The following is a 16,398-nucleotide window of genomic DNA, read 5'->3' as shown; positions in this document are numbered from 1 at the left end:
CTCAGTTGTGCTGAAAATTCTTTCTGAGTACACACTGGAGGGTGGGCAGCTTAGGTATTACAAAGCGAGTTTGTACATGGATCTCCAAACAGCCGTTTTTTCTTCCCAGTCTGTAAAGGGAATGTCTGATGTGTCTATTTCTATGCTATTGTTAAAATAATCCTCTACCATTGTTTGGATGTTGATTGCAGGATCAGGTGGCGTTACGGAAGAGGTGTCACGATTTTTGGCCAATTCTTTTAGACCAGGTCAGATGTCAGAATGTTCTGCTGAACCATCTGCATCTCTTGGAAAAGCTTAGTGTTTTCCTAGTAGCAGTAGCCTAACAAACTAAAGGAGGGGACGCCGTAGTGTCACGTACCACTTCAGCTGTCAACTTGCTCACCAGGAGCTCATTGTATCTCCTGTGATCTGGGATAGTTGGAATTAAAGAGAAGACATAGCTCTTAAACCTAGGATTAAGCATAGTTGCCAAAATGTAGTCATCCGATTTCAAGATGTTGATAACTGTTCGATCCTGGCAAAGTGTCACTCACCGGACGGTTAGTGCCTCTGGTTTGGGACATGGGTCTCTCTCTCTCTCTTGCCGGCGCCTGTTCTGCGCCGCGGCCGTCCGCCATCTTGACCAAGGATTGCGCATGTGCATTCCCTTGTGACTCCGAGGTGTTTTCGGTTTTCTACTCGTGCTCTCTGTTTGCTGTGGAACATACTTGCGCCTGGACAAGCCTTCTCTCCATATCGTGGTACAACTTGCCAGCCGCAGACCACTCCACGCTACCTTGTTACATACCTGCGCCTGGACAAGCCTTCTCTCCACATCGTGGTACAACTTGCCAGCCGCAGACCACTTCACGCTACCATGTAACATACCTGCACCTGGACAAGTCGTCTCTCCATATCAGTGGTACAACTTGCTAGTCGCAGACCACTCTACGCTACTTGGTAACATAGAAATAGTGTAAAGTAAGCGCTCAATTGCTCCTTATCGGTGACACTTGTCAATGTTATGGTTTAATTAAATTTTATAAATAGGTAGAATAATAGGTTGAATCAATCCTAGATGTATGTTAACCACGACCAGCGGGGAACTGATTACCTGGATTATGATAATTGATCATATAGATGCAATATTTGCAGATAAAAACATACATTTAATAAATAGAATAATTCTATTTATTAAATGTATGTTTTTATCTGCAATAATGCAGGACCTTGTAACATACCTGCACCCGGACAAGTCTTCTCTCCACATCAGTGGTGAGACTTACCGGTCACAGAACGCTCCACGCTATCTAGTATTATACTAGCGTCTGCACTAGTTTTTACGTTTACCAGCGGGAACCTATGTCAGGAGCAGCTTACCCTACTATTTTGCATGGTACCTGTTATTAGGACTAAAGCCTATAGTGCCTCTGAAGTATAGCTGCGAGTCGCTGACTCTCCTGCTGCATTATTGATTGGTCCTTCCATAGACTTTATCCAGTTGTCATATATTGGTCTGCCATATGTTACCTGTGTGCTAATGCACTTTGGAACTTTCTCCTCCTTTTATTACTGCTCATCAGTCTCCCGTGTTACCATTGTTTCCATTGTTCAGAGACTCTGCATTTATATTAATGACATTCCCTTTCCTATTCAGTTGTACAGTTCCGTATATTCGCCACACTTCCCAGAGGGCCACGACCTGCACAGTGGCAGCCGCTAAAACCATACTCCCTTGCGGGAGTTCCTGGAGAAGACCAGCCACTGTGTTAGACGCCGCGCCTCTGGCAAAAGTGAAATTCCACCTGGTGAATTCTGGGTAAAACTCCTAGTGCCCGTGACACAAAGCAATTAAAGTACTTGATCTACAAGTCCGACATACTTAGCGTATGAGAGAAGGGAGCTAGTTGATGGAGCATTCATACTTCTAAGAGATGTTAAAGGATGGAGAAGGTCCCAGAATCATCACCTCCCTAGTGATGTTTTGCTCCAGAAGTCAAAAGCAAAGGTCATCTACATAGAAAGGAATCCCAAAGTTGTGTCAGTGTCCTTCTACTATTTCACAAAATGTGATAATTCCAATTGTATGTTCTGAGCAAAATGTGCATGCATACAAGTTTATAATCTCAGCTTACTGGGGGTCTACAGTAATGAACTGTAATGCTATGAAGCCAGTTCTGTTACCATATAGGATTATTTATTGTGTATTAATGCTTATTCATATTTTGGGTATAATGGCATGTTGCCAATTTTATGTTTTTGTACAGTAAATTTTCACCTTTATTAAAGATATTTATTTTCTTTACAAAGTTAAAAGCTCTTTTTTTTACATGTTTGTTTTTTACATTTATGTTACAGAGACTTCTGTAATGGTGGATTCCAGCGGGGATGAATTAGTATTGCGTGAGGATGATGTACACACTAATAAGGGAGAGGATGACGCTGAAGATGATGACAACAACATCTTGCCAATGAGTTTATTGAGTACTGTTAGCTAAGCTGCTTTAAGGCTATTGTTAGCTTGCTTTCTGGGGGCCCAAACAAACCAAGCACTTCAGCCACAAAAGTATAACTCCTTGTCGCTGAATGCTTGGTTTGTTAAACTGTGCATGCCCTTTTTAAGATCCAACATAAGGGTGTGTGTGGCTCAAGGACAATTCCATCTTGCACCATTTTTCTTTCCTGTCACTGCTGTGTGGCACTGGCAATGTTTCCTAGATGTGATATAAACTGCTGTTTGTTTGTGCCATTGCTCTAACCAGCCTCTTGCTGCAGTTGTACAGTTCATTGACAGCACTGTTAGCTTAGCTGCCTTAATAAGCCCATTGTTAGCTTGTTTTGTGGGGGCCCAAACAAACCAAGCACTTCAGATACAAAAGTGGCACTCCTTGTTGCTGAAGTTCTTGCTTTGTTAAACTGTACCTGCAACCTCTCCTGTTTCTGTGTCAGTTTATTAAAGTATTTTTAACATATGGGTGGGTCAGAGTTCCAATGACAATTCCATCTTGCACCACTTTTTTTTCTACAACTGCTGTGTGGCATTGTTTCCTAATGTGCTGTGAACTGCCGTGTGTTTGTGTCGATGCTCAGTCACTTAGCATCCAGCCATCTTGCTGCAGTCTTTGTCCGAAATTGACTGGAAATTACTGGAAATTAGTGTTATTGAGGTTCATAATAATGTAGTAACAAAAAAACAGCAAAATGATGTTATTTTAGCATATTTTATCAATTTTTCTTTAAAATACAGATTTATAGCTGGGCAAAGGCATGTCCTAGATCAACTTTGAGGGACAGATTCAATTGTCCATGATGTTCCTAAGAACATCACGGATGCGCTCTTTTGTGTCTTGCGGCCGTTCTGGAGGCACCTCGTGCTAAGAAACTAATTTGCACCCCTTGCATTGTAACATGGTTTTGTCCAGGAGAAAACCTACTCCTTTTTTTGCCTAACTTTCCTTAATGAACCAGGCCCAATGTGTTGAGATCTGATATCACAATTAAAAACGCACATAAATTGGGCATACGTATGTGTGTGTTGAACGAGGAGCAGATGTAAAGATACGTCTGTTGATGAATACGGGTCTAGGTCCGATCTATTCTAACAGACAATACACTTACACCTGACCTATAGCTGGCGCAAGTGATAAGACAGAAAAGGTTGAATCGGACGTTGCTGCAATTCATATCACTTATTTAACCATAATTCAGTCTGCTGATGCTCCCAAATTAAAAGTGTATGTGATGAAAGGTTCATAATTTTTTTCTTCATTTTTCACCCAAAAGGAACTATGGAGGGAATCTTATAAACTGACCAAACTTATTGTCACATGGGTGACCTACTTTTTCATTTCAAAATAGTAGGAGACCTATCTAATATACATCAGAGGAACCCAGACCGTCAGAAATCTAATGAAGCATGCAAAAAAAAAAATCAATATTCAAATGATGTTCCATTGCATGACATTACATATTTACACTCCGTGGAAACAAAACAGCATAATTAACATTTATTTGTATGTATGCGTGAACAGGCCTTAGGACAATTGTATCAGTCACACAGCCAAAGACGTCAAGGAACAGCAGGCGATTTGTAATATAATATGTACTGTGTGTAAGTTAATAAAAACTAAATAAAAGTCAGGAGAGGATTATTGTCTTACAGGTGAACCTGAGCTAGTTGACTTACATCTTTCTGCAACATGTTGACTATAAGTCAATCTAATCAAATCATGGGTGTTACTAGGTTCTCAAATGAAGAGCCCAGTTCTACAACAAATCTTACTATATTCGCTGTCAGTCAGAGCTGGTGCACAGAGCTGTCCCTTCATGAGTAGAGCAATGTGAAGCGGGACATACTGTACCTCCCAAATATTCTTGCAGTCGGACCAAATGCTGACTTTTCGAGACAGTCACCCAAATATGGGCCTGCCCTACCAGAGTCAGTACAGTTGGCAGACTGTCCTGTTTTCTCCTACCTAGTCATGCAGCATTCAGAGGGGGCCTAGAGGGATAGTGGGGCTTGTACAAAACACCACTGGAAGTAAGATATCCCTGAGGAAGCCCATCTTTGGGAGAAACGCGTTGGTTACTTGCCTACTCCCACACTGCCACTCCATACATTTTATTCTACCTTTTGACTTTCTCCCGCTGTTCCTGCCGCACATCGGACTCCGGAAGGTGGGGCGCATGCGCGAACACCACTAGGACGTAGAGGACCCAGCACAGGTACCTGTCTGCATCTGTTACATCAAGTTGTTTTCAGAGGACGGAGTAGACGTATTCCTTCTCCTCCCCCACGCTACCTCACTCGGACCCTACGGTTTTCTGCCTGGAACCCGGGATTTTCACCAACAGTGAGTGATTTTTTCTCTCTGTCTCCCTTTTCCCTCCCCCCCTTTTTTTTTTTGTATTTTTGGACTTATGTTTTCTGCGATTTCTGGACATTTGTATTGGACTTTGTACTGGACTCTCTTTTTTGTTTTTGTTTTTGTTTTGTATTTTTGTATTTTTTCTTGTTTTTTGGTTTCCCTTCTGCTGTTTTACGTGCTCTTCATTCTGGACATACTATTTACATTTAGCATTAGTTCTTTTCCCTATTTGGACTGTGAACTAACTTTTGACCTTTTTTCTGCTGGTTCCAACTAAAGTTGGATCTCATGTTACATTAATAAATGTTTTTTGCACTGAACCTATACTCTGTCATTTTTGCGCCAGGTAATTCCAGCCTTTTTGTATACCACTGGAAGTAAACAGCCAGGTAATTATTATTATTTTTTTAAATTACATTTTTTTCTTAAGATTATCTATTTTTTCCAGCGGGTGGTGTGATGTGGTTGGGAGGGGGTTGATGTGATGGGGCTGGGGTTTGGTGTGATGCGGCTGGGGGATGGTGTGATGTGGTTCGGGGGGGAGGGGGGGAGGGGGGGGTAGGGGGTGTGATGTGACGAGGGGGGGTGGCGTGAAAAAATTATTATAATGTATGTATTATATACTGCATGATCTTGTTATATACTGTGTTCAGTTATTGCTTTGCTTTCCATATTCCATGTACCTATACATTTTCCAAACAGGTCCCAGCATTCCAGGATCCAGACAAGAATCCAGTACCAGGATGTGAAAGCTGCAATAACAGGTAGGTGAGAACAACACAGTTTTAATATGTAATATGTCATGTCTAAACAGGTGCAGCCACATCCCATGCAGGCCACGTCCTCATTACTATGTGGTCATGCCCCCTTTGACGGTGCCGCCATGCAATGGCACACATCTCGTTTCTTTCTCTCTCATCTGTAGAGGGAGGCACAAAAAGTTTCTGTACCAGGGCCCCAAATTCCTCTTGGCGACACTGGCAGAATTCACTACCTGGGGGTGGTGGTGTCATAAGTTTAGTTTGTCTTTGTATAGATCCTTGAATATTGGTGCCCTATTTAAAAAAAAAAGAAAGATACATAATATTTAGAAAGCCCCCAAACATTTCCGTTGTTAAATCAATAACACCCACATTCAATAATTAGGCCTCCGACCTCTACGCTGATGACACCCAAATCTATATCACTTTCCCTGACCTTTCCCATTCTGTAGTATATTGTATAACTAACTGTCTTTCTGCTATCTCCACATGGATGTCCCAATGTTACCTAAAGCTCAACATGTCTAAAACAGAGCTTATTATCTTCCCTCTTACCTGAGTCACCTCCCCTCAAATCTCCCTCCGTGTCAATAGCACCACAATTTTTCTCGTCCCGCTGTCTTGGTGTAATACTTGACTCCGCCCTTTGATTTATTCCTGACATTCAGACTCTCTCCCAGTCATGTCATCTCCACCTTAAAAACATTGCCATAATATGGACTTTTTTTTCCCGCCATGCAACCAAAACTCTTATACATTCTCTCATCCTTTCTCGTCTTGACTATTGCAACCTTCTGCTATCTGGCATTCCTGACACCCATATATCCACACTTCAATCTATTCTAAATGCTGCTGCAAGACTGATCTTCCGCTCTCACCGCTCCACATCTGCTGCACCAGTTTGCAAATCCATACACTGGCTCCAGGTGTCCTCCAGAATCCAGTTCTAATTACTCACCCTTACCTACAAATCCTTCAACACCACCACCCTGTCTTACATCTCAAATCTCATATCAAAATGCTCTCCCTTCCGTTCTCTTTGTAACCACCTCTCACTCTCTCCTACAAGACTTCTCTCGTACTGCTACCCACTTATAGAATTGCTTAGCATGTCCAATCAGGCTTTGCCACAGCCTTCAAATCTTTAGACGCTCTTTGAAAGACCATCTCTTTTTTAGAGGTAATCTTATCTCCGATGACACTAATCCCACTAATACACTCTCACAACTGTCCTAATCTCCACTCTAGGCCACACTTGCTCCTCTTCTTTCAGCGGTGCCCTCTTCCCTTTAGAACGTAAGCTCTCTAATGAGCAGGGTCCTCCATACCCTTTGTTTTCATGTCTGCATTTATTTTGTCTATATTGTATGTCCCTGTTTTATGTACATCGTGTTTTCCTTACTGTACAATACCGTGGAGCACTGTGCTGCCATATAAATCTACGATAATAATAATCATAGTAATAATAATAATCATAGTAATAATATTAATAATAATAATAATAATAATAATAGTCATGGTAATAATCCTGACTACTGTTTTAGTAATCAATCACACAGCCAAAGACGTTTAGTCTCCATTATCTGCTATGTATCTTCTGTAAAACTTGATTTGTGATCTCACTTTTCCCTGGAAGCATTCCTATACATCAGTCACTGGGTTTAGAACTCTGTGTGATGAATTTATTTTGAGACCTTTGTTTGTTTTAATTACTTCACCATCTTTGCCATTCCTCTTGTAGTCAATCAAGGGGTTGACTGCTTATTTGTGAGTTTCACACGTTAACTGAGCAATTCATAGTTGCACAGTGGAAAAGAGCTGTCTCATTGTTTAATTCTATGGATTTTGACTGGTTATACTTGATTGATTTCATCGCTGACTGTCCCTGACTTTTTGGCCATCCCTATATTTTGCTTTGTCTCTTGATTAAGTACTGCATTTTCCTAGCCAGCAGTCTAACTAGACTCCTTTGTGCTCGGTAACATGTGGTCTCCTCATAGCAGAGACAAGGGGTAAATGTATCAAGCTGTGAGCTTCCAGTGGGTTTAAAAAGTGGAGATGTTGCCAATAGAAACCAATCAGATTCTAGTTATCATTTATTTAATACATTCTACAAAATGATAGCTAGAATCTGATAGGTTGCCGTAGGCAACATCTCCACTTTTCACAGCCACTGGAAACTCGCAGCTTGATTCATTTGCCCACAAGTCCTCTCTAAATTATTGTTGAAAGACTACATTAAACATCGCACCCCAAAGAAGTTGGTGCTATTCATGACAAATGGCAGAAGCAAAGAGTGTTGATATCTCAGTCTAGTCCTTACATAAATAAAGTCTGCTTAAACAATAAATAAGAATGGCCAATGCAACTGAGTTTTTTGTTTGTATCCATAAAGGGCATTTAAATTGCCATGCAGATACAGACTTCAACAGTGGGGGATTAACCAAGCGCTGGCTTATTTTTGTTCTGTTTTGTTTCCAAATGTTGCATAATGTTGCCTTAGCTGCTGTCCACTCAGCCTGTTTAAGGCAGTGGCAGATCCAGGGGGGGGGGGTGGGGCGATCGGGGCGATCGCCCCCCCTAGCAGACACTTGCTGCCGACGGCTGCACAGTATGTGCAGTTCCGTCCAGCCGTGACAGGCAGGGACAGTGTGCTGCCCGGCTGCTCTGACTGTGTTTAAAACACAATCAGAGCAGCCGGGCAGCACACTGTCCCTGCCTGTCACGGCTGGATGGACCTGCACATACTGTGCAGCCGTCGACAGCCTAAGATGTTAGAAAGGGGCGGGGCCTAAATCCCCCCCCCTAAATCACCCCGGGTACAGCATTTTTCTAGATCCGCCCCTGGTTTAAGGCTATTTGGGCGTGGATTACAAACCATCCCAATGTTGCATGTTAGCCTCCAAACTGCAGAAGTGAGTGTATTTGCTTTTAACTGCATGTCCATGTTGTTTTAAGCATATATGTTAGTATAGAACCTTTAAACATGAGGCTATTGACTTTGGGCTGCAAGTTTCAGTGTTTTGATCAAAATATGAACTAATACATCATACTTTCATTTTGCTAGATACTTATAGATTTAAAATATATTTGGATGGATAAGCTAATAACAGCTGGACAGTACAGGATTAGCCGAGTGAGAGCTTATGTTAAGTGAAGCCATTAAGCTGAGGACACTTAAAAGCATTGGTTCATGGGTTTCAGACACTTACCCATTCAGGGTTAAGGTTTTCTGATATCCAGCCAATAGAATCCATAGGGAGTGGCATAGTCTCTTCATATTGCTTCCCATGGAATGCTGGGTCTTTTCTTCCCGCACTTTCCCGGATACCTTCCCTCCCACCCAGCTAGATGTGGTATTGTTATTGTTTAACAACCTTTTATTACAGAGGAGGCGCAGTTGGTGGCAGAGTAGTGCAGTCAGCGACTAATTACAATGGTGCTTATGCTTTTTGGCCGCACCTCACTGCCCCTTTCGAAGTAACATCACTCTTTATCCTTGTGCGTGGAGGATCCCTTGGCGTGCTTTGCCTGGCCGTCAATGTCTAGTCCAGGAGGGAGCAGTCACGCTGACGCCTGTTTTACACTGGCCAATGTTAAGGGATTATTCCTTGGATTAGTTTTAACGCCATCTTGGCATTGCACTGTTTGGTTAAATGATTGGTTGTTAGCTGACTGCGTTTTGCTCTCACCATCACCATTCGCAATTTTCAATTAATTTGTTATTAATAAAACTGCAACCTTTTGCCAAAAGTTAATACGTATCTGTGTGTTTATTTGGTTTATTAAAGTTACACTTATAGAATACAAAGGTTGGTAAGATGCGTGAAGGAAAATGCATTAACCATATGCATTTTATTTCTGTTCTATGCAGTTTATAAAATGTTGCAAGTTGTAAAAAACATTTTATCCTCATTGTAAATATTTTTGGTTGTTCCTTTTTTATTCTTTACAAAGAACCATTGTTTATGCTTTTTCGTGGATCAATACATTTCTGCCATAAATGATTTACCATCTACAGTAATAATCTTCACAAGTTTTCCTAGGCTTTCAAATATTTGTTTTTCTTTTAAATGTTGGTTGGATGTGAAAATTGCATTTTCGCTGTGTCCGTTTAGGATCATGTCAGTTATCATTGCGTGGGTATGAAATTGTATTACCAGTTATAAATTTAATTTATGTTGTTGCTTTCATGCTGTGACCCATCTGTTACGTTTGGGAGAAATACTTTTCGATTTCACAGGCCCGTTTTATTACTTAATGTGATTTGTAATCACAGGAGCAATTCCGCAGATCGCGGTGTGCGTCACGTTGTAATAATGTTGATCTGATAAGTGTGTCAGTGATTAAGTCTCGTGAACTACGTATCTATGAGTGTGGTAGCCAGAAAAATGGAATGTAATGGAAAATGGAGACCAAGGGCCTGATTCATTAAGGAAAGGAAAGCAAAAAAAATGAGTAACTTTGCACCTTGGCAAAACAATGTTGCATTGGAGGGAAGGCAAATTTAAAATATGATGGCAGATTTATACTTGGGGCAGAGCATGTTGTAGATCATCTTTATATTTCAGTCTACAAATAAGCTACCAAGTATTAGTGTGCTACATGAAAAAACAGACAGTATTTAACTTATGTGCAAAATAAAAAAAATAATTTGCACCCCTTGCATTGTAACATGGTGTTGTCCAGGAGAAAACGTACTCTTTTTTTTACTTTCTTTTCCTTAATCATGCTTGCCAACTCTCCCGGACTCCCGCGCGAGTGTGACAATCTCCCGAATTCTTCCCACTTCACTAGGAAGGGCCCACTTCCTAGTGAAGTGGGCAGAATTAGATTCCCGGTGAATCGCGGCGTATGGCCCCGGCCCCCGCTGTCAAATGACGTGATTGCGTCATGATGTCACAGGGGGCGGGGCCAAAATGACACGATTTTGCCCGCCCCGCCCCCCTCACGCCCACCTCCACTGGCTGGCTCCTGGAAGAGAGCTGAAGAAAAGTCGGTAAGTATGTCCTTAATGAATCAGGCTCAAAGTGTAAGTATCCAAGTAGCTGCCAAGTGTATATTGGAATTATAATCTGGATAGTTTTTAAAAACCTTGTACATGTTACCATTTAAGAGAGACACTCTATCATATATTTTGATCCTGCCCAGCTTTGGTCTGATGTAGTAGCTTTGCTCTCCAATGTATGACATTTTTTCTGTCCACACAGTTCATTTTTTTTTGGCTGTCCAATTCCAAGACTATCTAACAAGGTAACTCGCCTTATTATATCTGTTTTCTGGCAGAGGCAAGTATCTCCGTTTATTGAATCACCTCCTACATTCCTAGATCTATATAAAGGAATTGCTGATGTGAAACAGATAGAACAATGTTCTGCTGGTTGGAATGACAGAGTGGACTTATGCAAGGCTGTTTGATCCCACAGGGACGCTTAGGTAGAGCAACAACTTTAGAATTGTGGATCTGACTGTCAATAATGTGTCAGTGTAATTATAACATGACATATCTACCTCCCTTGTGCCTTATAGCTGTTATTGGCCTGTACCCTTCATCTTTGATGCAGTTTTTTTTTTATTTGCCCAGAGTTTCAAAGTCCATGTTAAAAATCTATTGAAGAGGTTTATGTGATGTTTGATTGTGAAATCCAGACTATTCTAAGTTGTTTGTTTCTTAAAATTCAATAATGTAACACTCCCTTTGGATGGATGTGCCTGAGTGATGCTCCGAGTGATGTGGTACAAAAGAAACACCTCTGTGCCCGTGCTTTGTGGCGGTACCGAAGCATTTGAAAACAATTGGGAAAGCCCCCTTTAGCTTAAGAATAAAAATTAGAGATGTTCACTGACCGCCTTGTTTTGGTTTTGGTTTTGGATCTAGATTAGCTTCCTGTTTTGGTTTTGGCAAAACCGCCCTTGCGTGTTTTGGTTTTGGTTTTGCATCCCTATTTTTTTTCTAAAATACCTATTTTTTTTTGCTAAAATCACATGATTTGGCTCTTTTTGTGCTCCTACATTATTATTAACCTCAATAACATTAATTTCTAGAAATTTCCAGTCAATTTTTGTCAAAAGACAAGAATAGTGCTACCTCTCCTGTTTCTGAGTGAGCAATAGCACTGAGCAATGGCACTGGAGACTGGAGAGTGACAATAACATTGCTACCCCTGTTTCTGGTGAGCAATAGCACTGAGCAATGTCACTGGAGAATGGAGAGTAACAAGAACACTTCTACCTCCTGTGCTGCATCTCCTGGGGAGGGAGGTACTTATGGAACCCAAAACCCGCGAGATCCAACAATGTAACAATGACTTTTTGTCTTGATTCAGATCCGAGGATGTGCAAAAGTACAGAGTTGGCTCACAAACCTACTCGGATTCCCTAAGTTCAGGTGGGTTTGGTTTTTAGAAATCCGAGCCCGAGCATCTCTGCTAAAAATGCAGTATTGGATGTAACTTTAAGAGTATTTTACCTCACCTTTGAGTGTAAATCTTTGTTTTTAGCTATATATTTGATATTGGAATCCCAAAGCCAGTGGACAGAAATTGGGGGTAGAGATGAGAACTGCAAAGTGTGAACTAATGGGAATTCTGAGAGGGAAACCTCAGGACTTAGCTATGGCGAGTGATGTGCCAGAGAGACAGTGAACCTGGATTCTGAGAGGGAGGCTTCAGAGCTCAGCAAACGGCAGAGAGAGACAAGCCAGTGGAACTCAGCAGTAAGGGAGGAGTACAGGACTGTGGATGCCCGCTCTAAAGGCATCCCTAGAGGAGCATGTGTGAGAGACTGTTCACTGATAGTGGGACTGTAATCAGGGGAAGAGATACCTTCTAATGAGCTTAGATCAGGACAATGAGAAATTGTGACTGCCCTGCAATGTCCTGTGCAGACAGAGAGACGGACATCTGAAGGTATAACTGATTAATAATACCAGATCCTACCTTCTGCGTCAGTCAACTCCTGGCAGCCAATTGGAGTTCTCTGTAAAATAAATTAGCATGCACTGATATTGACCAATGACAGTGTTGGATGCTCTATATTAGTTAACATGACAACACATTGAAAGGAGTGGGGAAGCACGGTGGCTTAGTGGTCAGCACTTCTGCATAACAGTGCTGGGTCTATGAGTTCAATTCCCAAGCATACCATATCTGTTTGGAGTTTGTATTGTTTTCCTCATCTTTGTGTAGGGAGAACATACAAGTAAGTGAATTGGTTGCTATCAAATTTAACCTAGTCTGTTGGTGTGTGTTAGAGAATTTAGACTGTAAGCAACAATGGGGCAGGGACTAATGTGAGAGAGTTCTCTGTACAGCGCTGTGGAATTAGTGGCGCTATATAAATAGCCGATGATGATGATGAGTAATAAGGACATGAGGTTTGTATAGTACTGGGCACAAAGCTGTGTAGTACTAGGGGGACATAATGTACTGGACACATGAGATGTGTAGTATTGGGCACAGGGCTATATATTACTGAGCATAGGGGTAGTATACTACTGAACTGCTATACAGCTCTACATCCAGTATATTATACAGCCCTATGATCAGTATATTATACAAAGTCCATTATATAGCAAGAAAAGACAAGTATAAAGTTCCAGTGAGCACAATACTATTGGTGATACAAACCTTTCCACGACATTCCGTCCTATCACAATGCAGGCTGGGAAAGTTGCAGTTACAAGCGAAAAATGGGTGTGCGAGTGCTGGATGGTTTCAAGTCTAAGGAGACTGTTCCCTGCTTTTAGACTAAGCTATTTGCTTTTCAGAAGACAGTACATTAATAAACAATTTTCCACCTTGTTCCTATGCCTACTACAGGTAAGTCACAATAATTGCTATAAATTAAGTAGATGATTGCGGCAGTTAAAGAACTGAGAATTTATTGCACAGACGTAACCATCATAAGTGTTAGCTACAAGAAATCTAAGTTATATAAACTTTAATCAGAAAACGTTCTGCCAGCTAACTTCAACTTAAATGTATAAAAGCCCTTAGAGAATTCTCGTGACATTTTTAATGTACCATAGTAAAATTCCTCCGAGTAAAGTAAATGCACGCCATAAAGTGCAATGCTCCATAAACACATTTTCAACAGATGGAAAAAAAGAACAACTTTGATACAAAAATAAAAGTTAACAGGCTGGAGTTTTATATAATGTAAATACCATGTCAAACGTTAATATATGCCATTTCCTTTTCGGCACGGTACCCTGGTGCACAAAGGATTTAATATCTATTTTCTTAAATGCTCTATAGTGCAGGTGCTTCTGTTTATAGCGTGAACCAACCATTACAGGTAAAAGTCTGGAAGATATTTCAGATTAAATGTTTGTAATGAACACTGTAGTCGTCGAAATGAATATACTCTGAGCAGCCAACCGGGGCTCCATTTCTATTGAAGATGTCCATCTATAGTCCGGTCTAATCCTTTAAATGCTTCCCTTGTCTCAGTAACGTACCACATAAGTCATATTTGCTGATTTTGAATATTTTAAACTGTATGCATTTTCTGAAAATTATAACCCGTTTCATTATATTTAATCATGTCTATCTAAGACAAATAGCTTTACATGTGTGAAATATAGCCACAGCTGCAGACTTAAAGACTAAGTAAAGCCACTATTTGACATCAATATACAGGGTGGTCCTTAAGTGTGGAAACACCCTTTTAAAACGGAAATGAGTAAGGAAATATTAATCAAGATGGCCGACTTTAAGATGGCCACCATTCTGACCACATACCCTAAAAAGTTTTCCACCGCACCCAGATCATATACGTAGACACTGGATATTTCTTTACACGTTTCCTTTTTAAAAGGGTGCTTCCACACTTATGGACTAAAGATGCTCAGGCTCGGTTTTCTAAAATCCGAGACCACCCGAACTTAGGGGATCCGAATAGGCTCGCGAACCGGCTCGTTACTTTCGCACGTCCTCGAATCTGAATTGAGGCAAAATGTCATTGTTGCGTTGTCGGATCTTGCGAGTTTTAGATTCCATAAGTACCTCCCTCCCAAGGAGATCCAGCGCCATTACTCACACAGAAACAGGGGTAGCAGTGTTCTTGTCACTTGACAAAAATTGACTGGAAGTGATTGGAAATTAATGTTATTGTGGTTAATAATAATCTAGGAATAAAAAAGAGCCAAATTATGTGATTTTAGCAAAAAATTGGGATCCAAAACCAAAACACGCGAAGGCAGTTTTGGCAAAACCAAAACCAATACACAACGTTAATCCAGATGCAAAACCAAAACCAAAACACTGGGGTCAGTGAACATCTCTATTATGGACTACTCTGTGTATCAAAGGCTGTGTACTAAAACAAAATGGGCCTGATTCATTAAAGAAAGTTAAGCAAATGTAAGCAAGTAAGGCAAAACCATGTTGCATTGGAGGGGGAGGTAAATTTAAAATGTGATGACAGATTTATATTTGGGGTAGGGCATGTCCTAGATCAACTTTAAATTTCAATGTACAAATAACCGATCAAGTTTTTCTGTGCTACATGAAAAAAACAGCCAGTATTTTCCTTATGTGCAAAATTATAAACTCATTTGCACCCCTTACATTGCAACATGGTTTTGTCCATCAAACCTGAGTTAACTTTCCTTAATATATCAGGCCCCATATGTCTAACATGCTCTCTTTCAGTACTCTGCATCACCCAGAAATCCTTGTTTATTGTCTGCAATACGCAGTTCATATTATTTCCTGCATTCTCTGGTTCATACCTGTTCAAATAAATATTATGTTTTCATCATATCCCAGGCTCCATAGCTGTCATTTCCAGCTTCCAGCATTGAAGTGTGACACTAGCATATACATCATACTTGCCTACTTTTGGAGGCAGCTGTCCGGGAGGGGGTCTGTCGAGTGGGGCGTGGCCACGCGCGGTGCATTGTTAGGCTCCGCCCCCTGTCAATTGTGGGTAATTTTAGGCTATCGGAGCAGGGGCGGGGCCACGAGGACGCGTTTAGCCCCGCCCCGACCATCTTATAGAATGGCGACAGCTGGATCCGGGATTTTTGCCTGCTCTCTCAGGAGTCCGGGAGAACTCCCAAAAATTCGGGAGTCTCCCGGACATCCCGGGAGAGTAGGCAACTATGATATACATTCCCCTGTACTAGACACAATTAAGCAAAGTACAATTTTTGAGGTTGCTTTCTCTTTAAGCAGAGTAGTCCGTGGGTCAATTGTATTTCATATTCAGCCACTTATCTTTAAATAGGCCCACAAAATTAAACAGTACATGAAGTATTGTCACTTGTCTCTAGCCGTACAATGCCAACATGTTCCAGCATAAGCCATTAATGTAATGCTTATTTAATGTTTTTAGTGAAGTAATACAGTATAAAAAAATGGAAAGAAAAACCTTTTATGGCGCACACAAAGCAGCATGCTTACTTCTGCAAAGCGATTACTACATGAAATAAAATAGAATTTATAAAATTTCTCCTCTGACCTCATTCCCGTGGAAAAGGCAAAGTCTGCTTTGCACTGATTCTTGTGTAAGGAGGCTAATTACTCATCACTTCGTTTTTCAGCCTGGCAATAAAGAAGGCATTGAAAGTAAAATTTTACTTCTTTTAATGTCACATTTCTTGATGTACATATACTTAGTTCTTCGCTTTTTTACTGAGCCCTGTTCTATGAACATTTAATTGGAAGCAAATTAGAGGAGAACAGAGGCTGTCGTCAGTTTGTATCAACGCAGCGGGCCTCCGCCATTATTTACTAAGGACATTTTTTTTTTCAAGATTATTAGCATGTAATCTGTGATTA

This window comes from Mixophyes fleayi, chromosome 7 (assembly GCF_038048845.1).
Source record: "Mixophyes fleayi isolate aMixFle1 chromosome 7, aMixFle1.hap1, whole genome shotgun sequence".
NCBI lineage: Eukaryota > Metazoa > Chordata > Amphibia > Anura > Limnodynastidae > Mixophyes > Mixophyes fleayi.
This window is presented reverse-complemented; position numbering follows the sequence as displayed.